Source organism: Hydra vulgaris, chromosome 06 (genome assembly GCF_038396675.1).
Source record: "Hydra vulgaris chromosome 06, alternate assembly HydraT2T_AEP".
NCBI classification, from domain to species: domain Eukaryota; kingdom Metazoa; phylum Cnidaria; class Hydrozoa; order Anthoathecata; family Hydridae; genus Hydra; species Hydra vulgaris.
In genome coordinates this window covers 58285001-58307797 of record NC_088925.1, presented here as the reverse complement: position 1 = coordinate 58307797, position 22797 = coordinate 58285001, and the positions used below count along the sequence as shown (strand labels likewise).

At 27.0% G+C, this 22797-nt stretch overlaps 1 long non-coding RNA gene across 1 annotated transcript in view; it reads left to right on the top strand.

The window, feature by feature from the left end:
• LOC105845981 (G patch domain-containing protein 2) overlaps positions 1-22797 on the top strand; it is a 45936-nt gene that overhangs the window by 13462 nt on the left and 9677 nt on the right. Inside the window, exons 3-6 of the long non-coding RNA XR_010639349.1 lie at positions 3603-3698; positions 12376-12477; positions 13203-13351; positions 13453-13490. This is a non-coding gene — a long non-coding RNA (G patch domain-containing protein 2). The remainder of the gene's footprint in view (positions 1-3602; positions 3699-12375; positions 12478-13202; positions 13352-13452; positions 13491-22797) is intronic.

Here is a 22797-nt window from a genome sequence, read left to right as displayed (position 1 = left end):
GTCATTGTGAGCCCCAATCAGTTATAGAAGTGAGATCAGATTCAAGATCTGGCTGCCTGTTCTAAGTGATCGAAAAAAGATGAATTTTTGTCAAGACAGGAGTATAAAGTTAAGTCATCAGCAAAAAGAGCTACTTTAGATGTAAGTTTGTTGGGAAGATCATTAATGTAGATGAGAAACAAAATAGGACCAAGGATAGAACTTTGAGGTACCCCAGAAGTTACTGGAAATAAAGAAGAGTGTTGGCCTTCAAGGATGACTTTAATAAAGCGGTTAGATAAAAATGATTTAATAATCTCAAAAACTTTCCCAGATACACCATATAAAACAAGCTTATGGAGAAGACCAACATGCCAAACTTTGTCAAAAATTTTAGGTATGTCAAAAGCAATAGCCCTACCCTCTCCTCCTCCATCTAATGCACAATATATTCTTTCAGTCACAGCAGTCAGCAAGTCAATCGTAGAGCGAGAAGACTGTAATATATAATAAATAATCAATAGCTGTTTGTTCTCAACAGAGCTGTTCTTTTGAAAGCGATAAAAAAAAATGATTACAGTTTAATACAGCAGCTGTATAAGAGGGTGAAAGCCATGGAGTAGAATGAGGCTTGACTTGGACCCTATGAGAAGGAATAAAAGCATTCATTCCTAACTGAATCCAGGAGGTTATGTAGGAGGCCAATTTTTTAGCTGAGACGGAAAATAATAAGTCCAAAAACCGTCACAATGGAAATCACGAAAAGAGTCCCAATCAGCTTTAGGGTAGTAGTAAGTAGTGCGATGATAGGGTGAGTCTGAAAATAAAGTACGTGGTGAAAGATTTAAAGAGATCATTGCATGGTCAAAACCACCTTAGGGAGAAAAAAGAGAAACTGAACACAAGCTAGGATCAGAGACCAGGCATAAATCAAGGAGTTAAGGTAAATGATTAGGGTTGTCAGGAAAATGAGTAACAAAGTTAAGTATCTAAGTAAGAGATTGATAAAAATGCAGAAGCTATAGGCTTTAGTGCCAGTGGGGTCAGTGGCGTAGGAGCCAAGCCATTCAGTGTGATGAGCATTTTAGTCACCTATAATAACAATGCAATTGGCAGAGGGATAAAGAGATAGAGCATGGTCAATTTGATCAGAAATTATATCTAAAAGAGTGCAGTTTTGGGAAGAAGGAGAATGATAAAAAACAAAGAGAAAGGTGATAGAGTGAAGAGGTGCCAAGTGAAAGCACATAAAGGAATGGTAAAAGGATAAGAACCTGATTTCACAACAAATAAGTGAGTTGATGTGTATGTATACCCCTAAACCAAGCGTGTGACTATTGGAGTCTTTACCAATTAAAAGATAGTACCCATCAAGATTGAGATCAGAAGAAGGAATAGCAGAATTTAGATTAGTCTCACAAAGAGCAAGCAAGTCTGGTAAATTTTGCGAGAGGTAAGATTCAACTAATGAAAGGTTGTTTCGCAGGCCACGAATATTGTAAAAAATATATTAAAACTAGAGATGTGCTTGGTACTCGGTTCGGACCTGGAGATCTGGTAATTTGGCGGTTTTACTGGGTACCTGGAAATGGCCATTTTGTTGATGTACCCGGTACCGGGTATCTTGAAAAATGTTTTTAACAGACATAACTTTTAAGTGCTGTAACTAATAAATAATAAAAATCATAAAACAAATTTTGTTTTATTGTTACTTTAAATTGTGTAGAAATATTATTAACCAGATAAAAATAGTGCTTCAACCAATAATCTTCTTGATAGTTTCAGAAGTTGATATTTCCTATATACTAATCTAGACCTGTCTCACTTAAATTACAGTTTCCAATATATTTTTGCTTTATATTGCAAATATATATTATATTACAAAACATTGATAGCAGATAATATTGCAAAAAGGAAACTTATTTATACAGATATAAAAACTGTGAGGTAAAATGCAATAGTATAAGGATGTGAAAGAAATAAAAAGAAAAAGAAAGAAAAAAACAGTAATTGCTTTTTATTGCTTAGAACCCGAAAGAAAGATACATTTTTTGCAATTTTAGTTGCGAAAAATGAATAAAAGTTTAATACTTTGCGCAGGTTGTTTTTAAATAAGGTTTTTGCTAAATGATCGCTTACAATAAATAAACCTTTAAACCGAATACCTTTTAATCAACATAGACGATTTTTAACTGAATTTTTTTTTAAGGCTGGTTAACGGAATTATTCTGCTTACCCCTAAAGTCTTTGCCTAGGAAGCCTCCTACAAGATGGATGCAGTTAACATCTACCCAAGATGAGTAATTTATCGATACACCATCTTTACTCAACTAAGAGCCCATGGGACATGGGGCAGGTGGTACTGGATTACATAATACCAGTAGCAGGGTGATCGTGATGATCCTGACCCTGACCTGACCTGACCTGGAGTAATTAAAAGGAGCTACTTCCTGCAAACAGCACCTTAAAGAATTGGGCATAATATTTTGGAAATGCATTAGGACAAATATTACACATAACAAACATTTAAACATTTAAAACATATAAACATTTAAACAGCACACATACATACATAAAGTAACTTGCGAGTGAGTAAACACCGCGCCAGAGGTTCAGACAGAAAACAAACATACATGTAAACATAAGCAGACAGAACACAAACATACAGATAGCAACCTATGGGTGAATCAACACCATGCCAGAGGTTTAATATACATATAAAGTATACTTTATATACATATAAAGTAGATTACAGGTGAGCTAAAAAGTGTATATATTACTATAGGCTTGACCTATTTTAAATAGCACCAGCCTTTGCTTAGAAAGTGAATCTCACAAGGCAGCAGAACATGAAACAGGTTGCACTGGGTTACATGTTACCAGTAGCAGGGTGATCATAAAGACCATACACCTGACTTGACCATGTTGTCTTTAATAAATGTCTAATTATATTTTAGGAGTTTGAAAGCATTTTTCGACTATTGTTTGTTTTTGTATTGTTGTTGCACTATGTTTAGTATAGTGTCGTATCCAGAAATTTGGGGACACGATTTGAAATAAATTTCCTCATATGTAAGCGGAAAATTATACATGTACCGATATATGAATTTTTAGCAAAAAAACAAAAAACTCATTTATATATACATATATAAATATTGTACATGGGCATTTAATAATCACAATTTACTTATCAACACAATTTACACTAACTTATCAATTTGAAATAAGTTTGTTATTTTTTAGTTATATTGTATTATATTAGGTGTTTTTGATAAATATCTTATCAAGTTACCTTATTTTATTTTACATTTTTCTTTACAACCTAATGACACTCTCACATATCAATGACACCGTAATGGCATTTACATCTCAATGATAGCCTAATGATACTCTCACATTTTTGATTTTTGTTAAAATAGCAAATGTAAATTTTTTTTTCAAATTCAACAAGTCTGCCCAATTTTATAGTAGTATATTTTATTTAATAAGACATTGCTGTGAACAACATATTTTAGGTACCTTGTATATTTGATATACTTCATTTTATATATGTATTTTTAACTTTGTGTATTTTTTTTTATATGTTTTGAAAATTTGAATACAGAGCTTTTTAATTATTTTAGAACTTCAAGTTGTGCATTTAATGGAAGTTGTCGCAAAAAATATGAATTAGAAGAATATTCACATGAAGAAGAAATGGATTTTGAATCAGATAAAAGGTTAATAATATACTGTTTGATTTATCCTTGAAAAAACCCCACCCCTGAATGAGACCATATGGACATAAAATAAATAATTAGACCATATGTCCATAAGATATCACAGGCTTTATAGGTCATACAGAGTAAAATTCTTTAAAGTCTAAAGGTAATCCACAAAAACAAAGTAACAGATTTCAGTTCTCTACAAGGTTATTTTTTTTCTTTGTTAGATTAAAGCAATTGTGCAAAGTTTTAATGAAAATAATACAAATAAAATTTAGAGGTCAACTCAAATTTATCTCAAATAAAATAGTTATTGTCAAATGTAGATTATCGATTTAAAACTTAAAATTGTAATTATAAATTAAATTTAAATTAAGAAATTAAACTAAAGTTCTAACTAAAAATATTAACTGAAAATTACAATCTAATTCAGAATTTAGTTTTGAAATTTGACAGTTTTTACTTATTTTTATATACAGTTTTTATATAAATTGTTCAGCAGTGGATGATCTACGACATAAGTGATTACTTTGATAGAGTTAGGAAATTCTTGCGATGGTTCGCAACCGATTGAAGAATAAACTGCTTCTGTTCCTCATTATTTGTCAGTGTGTCATTATAGTTTTAAATAAAACTGATTCCTCTTTCAGCTACATCATTCGAAACTCTCATGTGTGTAGCTAATTCATAAAACTTATCGAAGACTGGATCAGATGTCCACTATCTTGGTAGTTTCTTAATGAATATCTGAGACTTTCTTTACCTTTTTCCATGAGGACATCAAAAAAAATATGTCGTCCTTTCTGTCACCAGATCCTTCAAAATCAACTGTTTAGATTGACTTATCAACTTAACATGCAGAGGGCTGCTGCCAATGCTGGTCTGAAATCGATTTAATAGTGCAGTTGATAGACCTTCAGTTGGAGCAAACAGAGACGTGAAAACATTTGAATTGACAATATCCATGACATGATGACGGTATGCAACCCAGACCATATCAGTTTCCAGAGCTTGTTTGATTCTAACACATGCACCATTTTGAAGTCCTGCATTGCTAGCTTTTGTTTGGAATACAAGCCTTTGATCTGTGAACACAAATTCCATTTCTCAATTACTTCAATACAGGCATTTGCTTACTCCTGTTCCTCTATTTTCGGAAAAGCTAACAATTTTTCCTGGCCATTCCCAGTAACAATAACAGCTTTGCGATCCATATTTTTCTTTGATCCATCAATATCAGGCAATATTTTGCCGACCCATTAAAGCAATAGTGGTCCTGTCAAAGAAAATTCTTTTTCATTCATTGGAGCAACCTGTTGTCTTTCTTTTATTCTGGATTGTCTTATTGAACTTCAAGATAATGTTATTTCTAAAATGTCATGGTCAAACACCTGTGCAACAGCTCTGGGAGCAAATACATTTACGGTTTGGAAGGCAAACATGATCTAAGCACCTACAACTTCATGTGATGGTAAGATATTCTTAAATTTCTTTTTTGAATCTGTTGAATCTGTTTATATTAATATTGTTAGCGTAATTGTTAAGTTTGGGTTAGCTGATACTCCTCATCATCTTGTGATTCCAAACTAGATGTGGACAAAGAAAGTTCACCTTCTGTTTTATTAATGCCCTTTTTATAAATGCAGCATAAAAAAATAGCTTCTTTTTGCACGCAAACAAGTTTTTTGTTCTGTATTTCTGTCATCATGTCCTTTGTCACAATATCAAATAATTCTTCAAGGTCACCTTTAATCATGTCTTTTTTTATCCTGTCGCTTTCGCATTGTCATGTTCTGTGTGCCTTTAAAGCCAGATAGTTCAGATGCAGCTTTGGCAGTTTTCTGACACATGAGTCAACCCGCTGTGTTAGTATTCTGCCTAAATACAAATAGCTGCATCACAAGACATTTTATAACTTTCGGAAAAGGTTTGTCCTTCACTTAAATGATAAAACTGGAGCAGTTAAAGTACATCCAGCATATGTTGTAATCTTGCTGTAAATAACTGTGAAATTGGCTTTCCAATAAGCCAGTGCTCTAGAACAGATCTCAAATTGGATGATGCCATTTTATAGTTTAGTTTATAGTTTATTACTTTAGGAGTTAAATAATTCAATTTTCATTTAATATCAGTCAATAATAATGCAATAACAGTAACACAAATGAAATAAAAAACAACATGGATGTTAAAATACAGCACACAACTAAATTAATTTATAACGTGTCCCCTCAAAGTCGGATGGAAATCGGGGGCACCAGACAAGTAATGTTGATAATGAGTTGACATAAATATTGCTCAATCAACCTGAATTTTTGCAGGCCAAATACCTATACTCAATGGACAAAAACAAGCCATGTGGAGCAATGATTATACAAACTTAACTTTTCTGTATTATTTTTTGGACCACTCTAAATTTTTAGTACATCTTCTTTATAAACCTTTATATAAAATCTTATAAAGGTTTATAAAGGTTATATGCACTAGAATTACTAAATCACATAAATACACCATATGATAAATCCGAAATAAAAATAAAGTGTTTTAAATATTACAAATAAATTTATCTGTTACATTTAAATAAATTTATCTGTTACAATTATATTATTCTGCAGTTGCTGTTGTTAGAGCAGCAGTTTCTATTGGTGTTAAATAACATTCAGTTAAATAACATTTCATGGCTTGCAGTAAACAAATAACATTTCATGGCTTGTAGTAAACAAATAACATTTCATGGCTTGTAGTAAACAAATAACATTTCATGGCTTGTAGTAAACAAATAATATTTCATGTAGTAAACAAATAATATTTCATGTAGTAAACAAATAATATTTCATGTAGTAAACAAATAATATTTCATGTAGTAAACAAATAATATTTCATGTAGTAAACAAATAATATTTCATGTAGTAAACAAATAATATTTCATGTAGTAAACAAATAATATTTCATGTAGTAAACAAATAATATTTCATGTAGTAAACAAATAATATTTCATGTAGTAAACAAATAATATTTCATGTAGTAAACAAATAATATTTCATGTAGTAAACAAATAATATTTCATGTAGTAAACAAATAATATTTCATGTAGTAAACAAATAATATTGAAACCACCACAGCTACTCTTATGAAGGTAGTTTCCAAATTCAGTTTATTGATTTTTTATCTTCATAACAGAATGACAGAATGATTATTATTTTACCACCATCTTGGGATGATATATATATATATATATATATATATATATATATATATATATTATATATATATATATATATATATATATATATATATATGTATATATATATATATATATATATGTATATATATATATATATATATATATACATATATATATATATATATGTATATATATATATATATATATATATATATATATATATATATATATATATATATATATATATATATATATATATATATATATATATATATATATATAGTGAAAACTAAATAATTATTAAGATATATTTCAATTACGTAACTAAAAGTTTCACGCAATAGCAATCATCAAATGTAATAACAACAAATTATATTAAAAAAGTGCTATGGAGTGTCTGTTTTGATGACATTAAAGTTCTTTATTAGAAATTTATTTTCATGGTGGCATTTTCATGCAAGCTTGGTTCGTTTGTTAAGCAGATTCAATGGTGATGTAATAATGTGGTATTTTTCTGTCAAGCATAAATTGCAAAATTTACCATCAGGTTTGAATGGCTCTGCTTGATTGAAAGTATTCCATTTTAGTATAGGTTCTATAGCTTTATTTTTGCATTCCCACACAAATTTCGAAAGTTCAGTGGAGTTTTTTTTAAAACTGATTGATAGGATACTTTTTTCTAAAGTATCCTATCAATCAGTTGCCAATAAACCAGCTCCCGAACATTGGAAATGTACTTATATCTAAGTACATTTCTAATGTTCAGTTTGTCAAATCTCCAAGATCTTTGGAGTTTAAATCTACTAAGCCTGTTGTAGCTTGTTCTCAAAAGTTTACAAGCAAAGATCTTATCTGCAAGGGTGGATTATGTAAAGATCCCAACCATAGATGTGCTCTTATAATGGATGTGTGGAACAAGGCTAGTTTTGGAGAACTCTTCATATCTGGAGGAGCTGTCAGGTTAAAAAAATGTAATTTTTGATCATGTAAATAAAAAATAAACAACTCAGTAAAAAAATAAGTAAAATACAAACCTAAATAAATAAAGTAATTATACACAGGTAATTAATTAACTTAAGAAATAATTTTTTTTTTATTATTAAGGGATAAGATTCTGAAGCTTCATACTAAGTATTGCAAACTCATCCATCTAAGTAATCTAAACTGGGATTCCAGCATTAGTAGATTTACCAAGATGCAGGGAGATTTCATACAGGAGAATAAAAAACTCTTTGACATATCTGTGGAGAAATTTAAGAAGAAGATCCAGTCAGATCGACTTCATTCTCAGGAGGCCAAGGCAGAGGATATTCAATTTTTTTAAGCCAGAATAGGAAAATATATATTCCAACAGAGGTAGACAAAGAACTTGAAAAATCTGTTAAAAGCAGACAGTATTGGTGGCAGAGAACAACATAAAAAATACAGAACACAGAATACAGAAATACACAGAAAACAGAACACAGAAAACAGAACACAGAATACAGAAAACAGCATAAAAAATACAGAAATAAAGAAAGGACAAAAAAAAAGGGCCTGGCTTTAAGTGAGGTTTCTTTTGATTCTAATGCTGGTTCTTCTGCATCAGACTCATAAGCTGTATTTTTCACAGATAAAGGTTCTACAAAATTGTTGATCGGATCTTTGCCAAAGGTTGTAACACCACTGCTTCCAACACTAGAGTATTTGTTGGCCCCAATACCATTCTCACAAATATTCTCAATATCCCTTTTCTCTGGTTTCTCTGTAGGCAATACATGTTGGAGTTACGTATGTCTCATCTTATGGAAACTCTTACTGGAGAGAAAACAAAAGGGCGAGCACTATACAAGACTGCAGAAAGCTTGGCCAAGCATCAAGGAAGGTATCATGAAGCCACGTATTGTTAATTGTCAATAATTTTCATTTTTAGTGGAAAGTATATTTTCAATAATAATAATTCATTTATAAGGTCCATGGCAAATGCTCTATACCTGCTAACCCTGAGGATGACTGAGAAGGTAGCCCATGTAATGAATCAAGAAGAGAAGATGGTAAAAACAGCAACATTGTTTGTTTCTATATACTATAACCCTTGGTTCTTAAAAGTCTGTATGATAAACAACTCAACTTCAAATGACTTAGGTGCCTTTAAGTCATCATTCGAAATAAGGGAGTGTTACCAAAACTAGGACAGACCTTTCTTGCTAGCATGCTTGTTACTTAACATAATATTTAGTTATACTGGCGATGATGTTAACGAGAAGGGGAAAGTAAAGATGTTGGAAATATTGATCGAGTGTGATATCCCCATGTTGGATGACATGAAACAGAATCTCAAGCTCATTGCCAGAGACAACAGAAAGAAACTAAATAAGGACTTGACAAATAAGCACCTCAAAAATGTTCAATTTTTTAGACTTTAAGTATATATTTTAAAGACAGTTTTTTTTTTACTAAAGAATGCAATTTTTAGAAAAAAGTTTTACAGATATCACTTTTAAACAAATAAAAATATTTTTTAAGTTTTTCTTAACCTATTTGGACCATAGAAAAGCTTAAGAGGTTTTTTTTGTTTTTTTTCGGGCCACCCTAATGGAGGCCCTAAAATTTGCTAATTACTTGTATCTGTATCTAGTTGTATAATTTTATTTAAAGTTAAGTTTTTGTTTATAATTTAATATATTAGATTTTAATCATCAATCATAATCATTTTATATAAAAATCTATTTTTTTTTCTTATATTCTAAATCGTAACTTTGAACAAAATTTTCAATGACAACATACATCTCTAGATCTCCCTTTGCTATAGTTAATATATGTCATTTTATTTTTATGTATATTAAATTTGCTTTCTTTTTAGAGCTAAATATTTAAATTGAAAGAATATGGTTTTTTAGTGTTGTGTCACTAGATGCAGAGGTAAGTACGATGTTACAAAATCGGTCAAAGGTTTTTGTCTTCCAAATAAAATTGTGGATGAACTAAAAGATGGATAAGTGCTGTACCTTGAGATGATATTTCAGATAGCCCAAATATTTTTACTTGTGAAAATCATTTGTCTATAGACTATAAAAAAGAATTTAGTTTACCGGTAGTTATAACCAAAACATCTATCATTTGAATTTTCTTGTGTTAGAATCCGAGTCAAATTCGTACTCTACAAACACCACCAAAACCAACTACTAAAGCATTCTTAAGAAGTATAGTGCCTGATGAAATAAAAGATTTTCTGAAAGTGAGCAATAATTCATCCAAAGATTTGTGTAATAAAATGTCAAAATATTTTTTACTTTTTGAATAATATCAAATATCTGACAAGAATATCTGAAAAATGACAAGAACTATGTTTTACTTATGAAGGTATTTCAAGAACTTCAAAACGGTCAGATTTTAAAAAGTTTTTTTTAATTTGAAATATTTGACCAAGTTTGTTACTGGAAAATTGCCTAAACTTTATGAAGCTACAATTTTTCCTTAACCAATCAAACTGTGTCAAACCAATTAATAAACCAATTAAACTGTGTCAAACATCAAAATGTGTCAAATTGTCTAAAAGTATTTTATGATGAGACTGCATTTTTTTTTAACTTTTTTATTAAATTTTTTTAAATTTTTTATTTGAAAAGACTTTATGAAAATATTTGTGCTAGGGATAAAAATTATAAATTTTATTTTAAATAAAAAAATGGCTTCTGAAAAATAAAAAATTGAAAAGTACTTTTTTCTCATATGAGTCATGGAATAGTTGAACTAGTAAAACATTTACTAAATCTCCAAAACAAACATCATAAATATGTTTATTTTGGAGATTTTGTTAGTGACCCTATTAAGAAAACATTTATAAAATTTTGACAACGATCAGGTGGTACCTATTCTATAAATATTCAATAAATATTGCAAAGAGTTGACATTAAAAAACTAAACTTTATTTGATTATTAATATCATTGCTAATGATTTCAAAGTTTCACCATGTCATTTGCATGACAAATGTGGTTATGTAATGCAAGATGATTCCTTGTTTAATGTTTTTCATAATCTTCCAGTTATTGAGAGCAATTTGTCTAAAGAAGTTAAAAGTTTATTGCTTATATTGCTGGCTATGAGAGAAGATATTCCAATTGAAGGTAGATTATTTTGATCTGACTTATTTGGAGAATAATCGTGGTGGTTTAAGTTTGTCTGGTGATAGCATTCGTCGTTAAGTATTTTATTCATTTTATTTCATCATCTTTTTACTTAAGTATGTTGTGTTAGCTAATCTAACTGCATTTTAATTGTATCTGGCTTTTATGTATTTACTAATGTTTCAAAAAAAACATTGCGGAATTCTTTCTGATACATTTTTTAACAACTTTTGCCATCTTTATTCCCCACAATCTTCAAAGGAGCCCAAAATGAAAAGTTTTATGCTATATTAAATTTTTTTTTTTTGACTAAATCTTTATTTTGAAAAGTTCTTTAAAGCTTCTAGCCCAATAAAAAGTTTTTACTATGAATTATTACATTTAATTTTTTCATTTACTATGTTATATTTAATGAACTTTAGTTTACATTTAATATACAAGTTTTTTTCATTTTGGGGGTTTCATTTATTTATGTTATAAAAATCTTTATTTATGATAAATTAATTACTATCTTATGAACTCATTATTTATTAAAAACTAAAAATAAAAAAGGAAAGCTTCCATTAAATAAAAGTTCTTGCCTACAGTTTTTTCAAAACCATATGTTTACTCGGTCACTATAGTAGGCCATGCTATGTTTTCTTTGACAAATTTTTTTTTATTGGCATATAAAAAACTCTGTATCATATATATATATATATATACTATATATATATATATATATATATATATATATATATATATATATATATATATATATAAAACTCTGTATCATATATATATATATATATACTATATATATATATATATAAAAAACTCTGTATCATATATATATATATATATATACTCTATATATATATATATATATATATATATATATATATATATATATATATATATATATATATATATATATATATATATATATATATATATATATATATATAATATATAATATCTAATATATATATAATATATAATACTGTTATTAAAATACCACTTCACAGATATTAAAAATATAAACACCCTTCTAATTGAAACCTTTTATTGAAAGCATAAATGTCCTTTAAGTAAGCTCAAATTTTATTTTTACATACCATTTTTGTTATTACAAATATTCCACTTGTAAGTAAACAACTTGTTTACTAGTAAGATTAGTTAGAATATCACTCTTAAATCAAAAGGTTTATTTTTTTTCATTGTCTTAGCAACATAAAAAATACTTTAATGTCTAGAATTCAAAAATCAAATATTCAGAGGCTTGGAATCTTGTTTTTTTTGTTTTTGTGTTTTATTCATACTTCTAATTTATGAGTTTTTAATTTAATAATTGTGTATTGCCATGTTAATCATAAACTACTGAATAATAATTTTAATTATATTAGTGAACGTGTTCAATTTTAGTTTCAATATCTCCTCTAACAAAAAGGTGTTAAAACAAGGTGATCGGGAAACAAAGAAAAAAGTTATTGATGAATCGATGGAGCTTCCAGATTCTGAGAATAGGTTCAATTAAAGTTTATGACATTTTGAGCTTTATGTTTTTTTGTTAATTATCATTTAGTTAGTTTAAATGTATGCCGGTGAATCAGCAGGGGATTTTTTTTGTTTAAAATTTTAAATTTTAATACTCAAAAAAAATTTTTCATGATTTCATGAGTGAAAAAAAATTGACAATTTTTAGAAAGATTTTCCTTGATAAAAAGATTAAGTAAATAAAATAGTAATATTTTGTTATTTTGATGCAAAATTTAAGAAATTTAAGAAATTTAGTAAATGCTAAATAGGAAGGCAGTGATAGATTTTTGATACTTGGATTTACAAACTTTTTTTAAGAAAAAAGTCAATTAGTATTAAAAATGATCGAAAAATTGAACAAAAATTTGCATAAGTAAAATAAAGAAAAGCAATAATGATTACTTATAACTTTGTTTTTTGTACTTTTGGTATTCATTTTATTCATTAAAAATGTGTTCATTAAAAATAGTAACACTTATTAAGTTGGAGTAAAAAAAACATTTAGCATTATTGTTTTGTTACTAAATAATATTTGTATTTTATAGTGAACAATATTCTCTAACGGCTTTGTTTTTGGTGCTATGAAAAGTATATATGAAAAGAAAAGAACAAGTTTTAAATCATACCAGTTATAGAAATTTTATGCAAGATTATATTTTAGCAAAACATATTTGTATTTGTATTGATTATTTTTTAACTCTTTTCCTGAGTAGTGATTCATCGGTTGGCAGTCCTTGTCTGGAAGCAGACGACGAAGGCGAAGAAACCTGTCATGAAGTTACAATAATACCTTGGTGGGAAAAAAATACTGAAAATTCTGATAATGATATGATGGAATTAACACAAAATATAAGCAAAGGAGGTTGGTAAAAAAGTTTGTTAATTTTTTATTTTTGCTTACAAATGTTAGCTCCTAAATTTGAATATTTAAATGTTAAAACCACTTTTTATATATTGATCAAGATATGGCATCTCGTCTTCAGAAAATTGGACCACTTAAGGTATTTCTTTGTTTAATTATTAAAATAAAATATAAATTTACAAATTGTGTGTATATATATACACTGTTTTATCTAAGACTCATCAGAAAATTTTTCTGATGAGTCTTTATAGATAAAACACAATTGTAAAATGAAAAAAATTTATTAAGAGATTTTCTCCTAATTTTTTTTTTTTAATTTATTGCTCTGTTCTTTTAAAAATATTAAGCACTCTATGTTGTAGAATACATACATACAGCCCTCGGAATTAGGAAAAATGAGGGCAATAAATTGCCAACCATTAGCTGTTAGAGGCGGCATCACGTTATCAAAAAAAAATTGACACAACTGGGTTATCATAATACAAAGAAATGAGGTTGGCATATTTTTTCTGACCTCAAACATTTTTAGGTTGGCATTGCCAAATGCCAACCCTAATTCTGATATATATATATATATATATATATATATATATATATATATATATATATATATATATATATATATATATATATATATATATATATATATATATACATATGTATATATATATATGTATATATATATATATATATATATATATATATATTATATATATATATATATATATATATATATGAGACCAGTTCAAAAAAAATATTTTTTAATAATTAAGTGGCTAAATGTTTAAATGTTGTTAATTAATGAAAAAAAGGTAAATCATTAATTGAGCTGTCCTTAAAGCACATTATTTAAGTTTGCAATTTTGAACTAGTTTTCCTGACCACAAACCACATCAAATCAAAGGGTAGCCCAAATAAAGTTCGAAAATTATTTTTTTTATATACAATTTTGAAATTAACTAATTTATATGCATATATATATATATGCATATATATATATATATATATACATATATATATATGCATATATATATATATATATATATATATATATATATATATATATATATATATATATATATATGCATATATATATTTATTTACTTATGTTTGTTTGTCAAGATAATACAAAAATAACTACATGTTTACTACTTATAGTTTTTTTGCCTATAGAGTCATCAGGTAAAATTACTTGATAATTCTATACACATAAAACAATTGTGTTATTTGAATATATTTTTTAATGATATAAAAATAATGTAATTTTATTTGATGATTGCTTTAGATATTAATATATTTTTTTTAATTTACTTATTTTATTTGCCGTATAACATTATTTACAATAAGATTTATAATATTATACAAGCAGAACTTCAAGAAGATTGTAATGACCTTATCACGAAGCAATTAACAAAACTTTATTTTCTTCTATGATAAAAATATTTATATACTATATAAAATAAATATATACCAAAAATATAATCACTAAATATATCATAAATTTAATACTCTACATACTTCAGATGTGAAACTCAAAATAAAACATAACAAATCAATAAACAGTATAGCAATTGATATATAGATAATTGATATATTGGTATATATAGCAATTGATTATATAGATATTTTTAATTTATTTTGTCAAACAAACATATAGCTTTGATATCATTTAGTACTTTTGTTTAATATATGCACACAAAAAAAGAAATTTGTATTTACACATATCAACTAATTTCTTAAACCATAGGTGCAATCGAGTTAACATACATCAACTGATTTATTTAATTATAGGCACAGCTGTGTGTGCATATAACAACTATAAGTTTTGGTATTGGCAGGCAGTCTATTGATTTAAAGAAGGGTCTTTTTAATGTTTTTTGAGTCATTTTTCAGTCATCTTTTTAAATATTTTTTATCTATTTTTTTTTTAATTTAGATTTCTTTCTAAATTGTAAGGAAATATCTTTTTTCACATTTTTGATATCGCATAATCTGTTAATTATATAAAGCTGATGTAACTGTTATAAAATATTATTTTTTTAAACTATTAATTTTTGAAAAATAAACCATATAAATAGAAACAAAGACATTGCATGAGTTATATTGCTTCAAGCATAAATTCAAGCAAAAAAATTAATAATAGAGTTATATCCATAAAAGAATTTTATTTTTTAATATAAAAAAATAAACTCTTTATAAGATATCGTTTAAAGTTTGTAATAATGTTTTTTCATCTTTTTGATAAAATCAATCATTATAACAAAACTAACGGAAAAAAAAAAATTAAATTATCAATAGTGGCACTAATAACTTTTAGCTAATAACTTTTTGTTTTGTTTTTTGATTTTTAAAAAAAATTTGATAATTGTTTTTGTTATTGTTTGTTATGAGAAATTGTCTAAATAAATATTGCAAGATAGAATAGTTTTTATTTTAATTGTAAAACATAAATAAAAGTTTTTATGTGTTTCTTTTATGATTACTTTTTTTATGCATAAATATAAATTAAAACATAAATATAACATAATTTTAAATTAAGCATAAATATAACATTTTTTTTTTCTTTCTATTTTTTACTTTTCGTTTTTTTTTTTTTTCTTTTTCTTTAATTCCTTTTTCTTTGCTTTTTCTTTTTCTTTTTTGTACTATTATTTATCTAAAAAAATTTTTTTTTAAATTCGATAATTATTTTTGTTGTTTGTTATGAGAAATTGTCCAAATAAATATTCTTGATATTGCAAGATGATAAATGAAAGTTTCTTATAGGTTTTTAATATGTTTCTTATAGGTTTTTAATATGTTTCTTATAGGTTTTTAATATGTTTCTTATAGGTTTTTAATATGTTTCTTATAGGTTTTTAATATGTTTCTTATAGGTTTTTAATATGTTTCTTTTATGATTTCGTTTAAGCGTTGTAAACATCTTTTTTTTTGTTCTTTTGTTCTTTTTCTTCTTGCTGAACATTTTTATGGAAAAGTTCTTAACTTATTACATTTGTAAATAGCACAAATATCAAACAGAATTTTTATGCAAACTTTTTTACGTAATTGTCATTCAAACTTCATTAGCGGTTTTTATAACATTAATTACTTCTTTTATATTACCGCTTAAATGATATCTTTAGACTTATTTAAATGTTAAAAAGTGGTAAAAAGTAACTTGGTCGAAATGACTTACCACTTATGTTAAATGGCTTAATGTGTACGTAAATGGTGTACTGGTTTAAGCTTTATAACAAGGCCTGATATGTACTAGTGAGACACTATTCAAGTTAAGATACATGAATCATTTAAAATCTATTAATGCAGTAAAGTATAAAAATGATTCCAAGCTTTCTAAGGAGATTAGGATTTTGAAACATAAGGCTGTACTGTTTACAGCCTTATGTTTCAAAATCTAAATCTCCTTATAAAGCTTGGTATCACCCAACAACTAAAATTTGCAACCTCTGCCTGCCTAAAGATTTCGTCTTATTCCATTACATCAGAATTTCTTTTACCATAATTTTTTAAACGATTTTTTTAATGATTTTATAAAAGTTTTTCAAATGGTTTTTTAATATTTTTGATTTTTATGAATATCATTAGTGATGATTGCTGTAAGGCATGAAACTTAAAGTTCAATTTATAAATAATTTTCCATTTAAACAAAATTTAAATATACATCCATACACACACATATAAATATGTATGTGTATATATATATATATATATATATATATATATATATATATATATATATATTTATATATATATATGTATATATATATATATATATATTTTACCATAGTGATATAGATAACAAATTGTTGCTAGGTTTTCCTACCTTTTTAGCATACAGCATTTTCAGAAAAAGAAAAGTAATGAAAGAAAAAATTGTTGCCCCATGCTGAACCCTCAGTCGATTTAGCAGTACTACTTTGTAGTAACAGGCTATAAGATAGTTTGTGTATGTACTAAAGCCCCCAGCAACAGGCTGTTTCAGTGTGGTATCAGAAATGTTTTCTCTTCATTTGGTTAAACCTCAAATTTGTAACTTTTAAAATTTCTAAACTATTTGAGTATTTTATTTTTTAGGACTTAATGATATTTTTTTTTAATAAAAAGTCGTGGATTTCATACTTTTATCTGTATATCCATAAAATAGAGTTTTATGTGGAATAAACCATATTTGTTGGTTAAAAAAAAAAGGTTTTATTTAAACACGTGAAATAAACTACAAAATACATCTAGTTTGTTGTGCCAGCATCTTAAAAATAGGATTTATTTCTGCAGGGCTTAAAGGTATTGAATATTTAAAGAAGTGGATAGATGATACCTATTGAACTGGATGAATGATACCAATAGAATTGGATGGATGGATATGTTGGAACCTCACATTAAGGTACAAATATGGGATTTTGAAACTAAAATCAATAAAAATTTGAAGTAGAATTCGTGTATTGAAGTTCAAATGTTAATTTACAGTTTACGACACTCAGACTCATATTACACAAGTATAATGGTTTTTAAAATCTGTTCAATGTTGTTAATTTTATTTTTATTTTTAATTTAAATCTGTTTAATGTTGTTAATTTTATTTTTAGTTTTTGTTGTTAATTAAATGGTTTTAACAATTTGTTGTTAAACTTTAATAGTGTCTCATTAACATAAGTGGTGGAGTGCTCGGTTCGTAAGTGATTCTAAGTCACAAGTTTGATCCCTACCATGCCTCTGTTCTCAACTTATTTCTCTGCAAAGGGACATTTTGCAAGGCTTGTTTTTTAAAGGTCTGAGAGGGTTGTAACAAAATCAAAAAATGAGGAGTCTCCTTGACTGAGGGTGTCTTCTCATTGACTGAGGTGGCTCCCTCCTTGACTGTAGTGGCCTCCTCATTCAGGCAAATACAGTTTAACCAACAAACAAAAACTGCTATATATTTATTTAAGTTCTAATTATTTTAGTTCTAAAAATCAAGAAAACATTTGAAGTTTAAACTCTTGTAGAATCTGTTTATAAACACAATTTCTGTAGTATTTCTATTAACAAATATAACTTTAATAAAATTTATACTATATGATTGATCTCAAAATGTTTTTGCATAATTGTTTTTTATAGGCATCAGTGGGATTTCAATATTATCATTTTTATTCAGATGATTTAGCAGTTTAAGCTATCAAGCAATCTAATAAAGTATGTTGGTGTGGGTGTATATATATATATATAAATATATATATATATATATATATATATATATATATATATATATATATATATATATATATATATATATATATATATATATATATATATATATATATATATATATATGTGTGTATGTATGTATATATATATAGACAGTGGTTTTCATAAATTTAGATGCACTCATTTTTTTTTACATGTATGTAAGAAAATACTTAAAATAAAAATTAAATTAAAGTGCTACCGCTATGTTTGATATATAATTTAATAGAGGAAGTGAAACTCTTTTATAGAATATATATTTTATATTGTTATTGTATACTTTTAAAGAGTACCTTAACTTTTTTTTACAGGATGTTTATTACTCATTCTATACCAATTAACACAAAAAAGTTAACTGATAAGGTTGATTTTATTTTATTCATAAAATTAGACGCACAATAAAAAAGTCTTATAAAAAAAGTATAATTGATAGTTAATAAGTAGTTTTTTCCCCATATTTTTCATTAATTAAATGAAAAATATGGGAAAATAAATTAAGTGATTTTGTCAAAAATTTTTGCCTAAATTAAGTGATTTTGTCAAAAAACCTTATATAAATATGACTTACCTGAAATTAGTTAATCATTATTTAATAAATAAACAAAAGTTAAGTTAGTTTTGCACTAAAAAGACGCAAAAAATGGGCAAAAAACGTATCACTCGAGGTGAAAGATGGCAAATTATTGCTCACATCAAAGAAGGAATCAAAAGTAATAGAGAAATTGCAAGATTAATTGGAGTTTTTGAGAAATGCGTTCAGACAACGAAGCAAAACTTTCTTCACACTGGTGGTGCCAGCGAGAAAACGAGGCCAGGTAGGCCCTTGTCAACCACCAGAAAGGACGATAGTGCTCTTTTTAGAGCTGTCAGAGCTAATACAAGAATTAGTTACAAAGAATTGACCACAGAATTCAATACAACGTGAAATACATATATTTCTCAAAGCACAGTCCACCAAATACTTATCAAATACAAGATTGGAGTCCACTCTGCTTTGAAGAAACCACTCCTGTGTCCTATGATAAACAAAGGAGACTAAAATGGTGTCATGAAAGAAGATATTGGAACAATCGAACAATGGAAAAACATTATGTGGAGTGATGAGAGTAACTTTGAGCTTATCAATTGCAAATCTAACATAAGAGTCAAAAGAATGGCTCACAAAAAGTATTATGCCAGGTACATTAGACCGACTGTGCAAAGTCGAGGAGGCTCGATAGGAATCTGGTTTCAATTACAAAGGTGTTGGTATGTGCCAAACATACACCAGAAGAATCAACTCCAGAATATACGTGGAAGCACTGGAAAACAACCTAATTCCATCAGTTGACCTGCTTATGCTCATGGAAACTTCAACAAGATGGTGCTACTGCACATACTGCATACTATACAAAGGAGTGGTTCATCGATAATAATATCAAGACAATGCCGTGGCCTCCATACTCACCTGATTTAGACCAAATTGAAAACATTCGGGCTTGGATTGACTGTGAATTGATAAAGGTTCAAGTTTCCACACTTGGCGAGCTGAAGGATGTCCTCAAGGAGACCTGGTATAGGGTCCCAGAAGCGATGTGCAAAAATCTTGATGAATCTATGCCTATAAGAGTTCTTAGTTGTATTAAAGCAAAAGGCGGATACACAAAATAATGATTGGTTCATAAATTACGCCTCCTAATGTATCATGCGTCTAAATTTATGAATAATTTTTTTCGTCTTATTTTTTTAATTCCATCTAGTTGTACCTAATTATTACTTAGTATTTGTATTTTTTTTGTAAATTTTTTTTTAAATTTTGTGTTTTGTATTTATTTATCTAATAAATAGAAGAAAAACTAAACCGAAATCTTTTTTCATTATTTTTTATCATTAAAAAACTAAAAGTTTCTATTGTCAAATATGAGTGTGTCTAAATTTATGAAAACCACTGTGTGTGTATATATATATATATATATATATATATATATATATATATATATATATATATATATATATATATATATATATATATATATATATATATATATATATATATATATACATATATATATATATATATATACATATATATATATACATATATATATATACATATATATATATATACATATATATATATACATATATATATATATATAAATATATATATATATATATATATATACATATATATATATATATACATATATATATATATATATATACATATATATAAATATATATATATATATACATGTATATATAAATATATATATATATTTATATATATATATATTTATATATATATATATTTATATATATATATATTTATATATATATATGTATATATATATATATATGTATATATTTATATATGTATTTATATATATCTATATACAGTGGTTTTCATAAATTTAGACGTACTCCTATTTGAGAATAGAAATTTTTAGTTGTTTAATGATAAAACTATAACGATAAAAGATTTCGGTTTAGTTTTCTTTCTATTTATTAGATAAATACATACAAAATACAAAAAAAATACAAATATTAAGTAATAATTAGGTACAGCTACATGGTATTAAAAAACTAAGACAAAAAAAATTGTTCATAAATTTAGACGCACAATACATTAGGAGGCGTAATTTATGAACCAACAAGATTTTTGCACATCGCTTCTGTTTCAACATTTGGGTTTGGATTGACCGCCTCATGGTCAATCCAAACCCAAATGTTTTCAATCGGTTTCAAATCAGGTGAGTATGGAGGCCATGGTATTGTCTTCATATTATTATCATTGAACTACTCCTTTTTATAGTATGTAGTATGTGCAGTAGCGCCATCTTGTTGAAGTTTCCATGGTTTATAATTGAGCATAAGCAGATCAATTGATGGAATTAGGTTGTTTTCCAGTACTTTTACTAACCATGAGCGAGATCTCGTCTCGTTCTCGTTTCTTGTGAGAAATGGGACTTCTCGTGAGAAACAAGAAATAGAAAATTCTCGCGAGAAGTAGAACAAAGCTTAAATATTTTATTATTTTCCAAATTAAAAATTATTATAACTTACAAAATGCTTAATAATTTGTTTTTTTAATTAAATAATATTTTGACTCCGTGATTTTAATAAATCTAATTAAAAATTTAATTTATTTTTGACAAAAACAAATTGAATTTTTAATTAAATTTTTAATTAGATTTTTTAATTAGATTTTTTTTAAAAATCTAATTAAAAAATTTTAATTAGATTTTAAATATTTTTAAATATTTTTTGGCATCAGGGAATATCTCCCTAAAGGGAATATTGATTGGTTGAAATTGTATTCAAATACATTGCCAGAACTCTCTTCATTTGCTAGACAAATTTTAGCTATTCCAGCAAGTTCAACTAAATCAGAGAGAGTTTTTAGCTCAGGTGGAAATGTCGTCCGATCATCCAGACACAACTTACACCCAGAAAAAGTAGAACAAATCTTCTTAATCAGAGAAAACATTGTCTTGTTGGAAAAGTTTGGCAAAAAAATTCTGAATTAATATTTGAAAAAGTTGTTTACATTTGACAAATGTCATTTGTGTCTATTTGTCAAAACCATGTTTACATTTTTTTTTTTACTCGGGTTTAAATAAATTTGTTTTCAAAAATTGTTAAATTTCTCGTCTCATCTTGTTCTCGGTCTCACGAGAAGTACTAACTTCTCGTCTCGGTCTCGTCTCGGTTTGAAAAAACCTAGTCTCGCTCATGGTTAACTTTTACATATATTCTGGAGTTGATTTTTCCGATGTATGCTTGGCACATACCAACACCTTTGTAGTTGAAACATGACCAGATTCCATTGAGCCTCCTCCACTTTGTACAGTCGGTCTAATGTACCTTGCGTAATACTTTTCGTGAGCCATTCTTTTGACTGTTATGTTAGATTTGCAATTGATAAGCTCAAAGTTACTCTCATCACTCCACATAACGTTTTTCCATTGTTCGATTGTCCAATATCTTCTTTCATGACACCATTTTAGTCTCCTTTGTTTATCATAGGACACAGGAGCATTTACTTCAAAGCAGAGTAGACTCCAATTTTGTATTTAATAAGTATTCGGCGGACTGTGCTTTGAGAAATAAATGTATTTCGCGTTGTATTGAGCTCTGTGGTCAATTCTTTGTAACTAATTCTTGTATTAGCTCTGACAGCTCTAAAAAGAGCACTATCGTCCTTTCTGGTGGTTGACAAGGGCCTACCTGGCCTCGTTTTC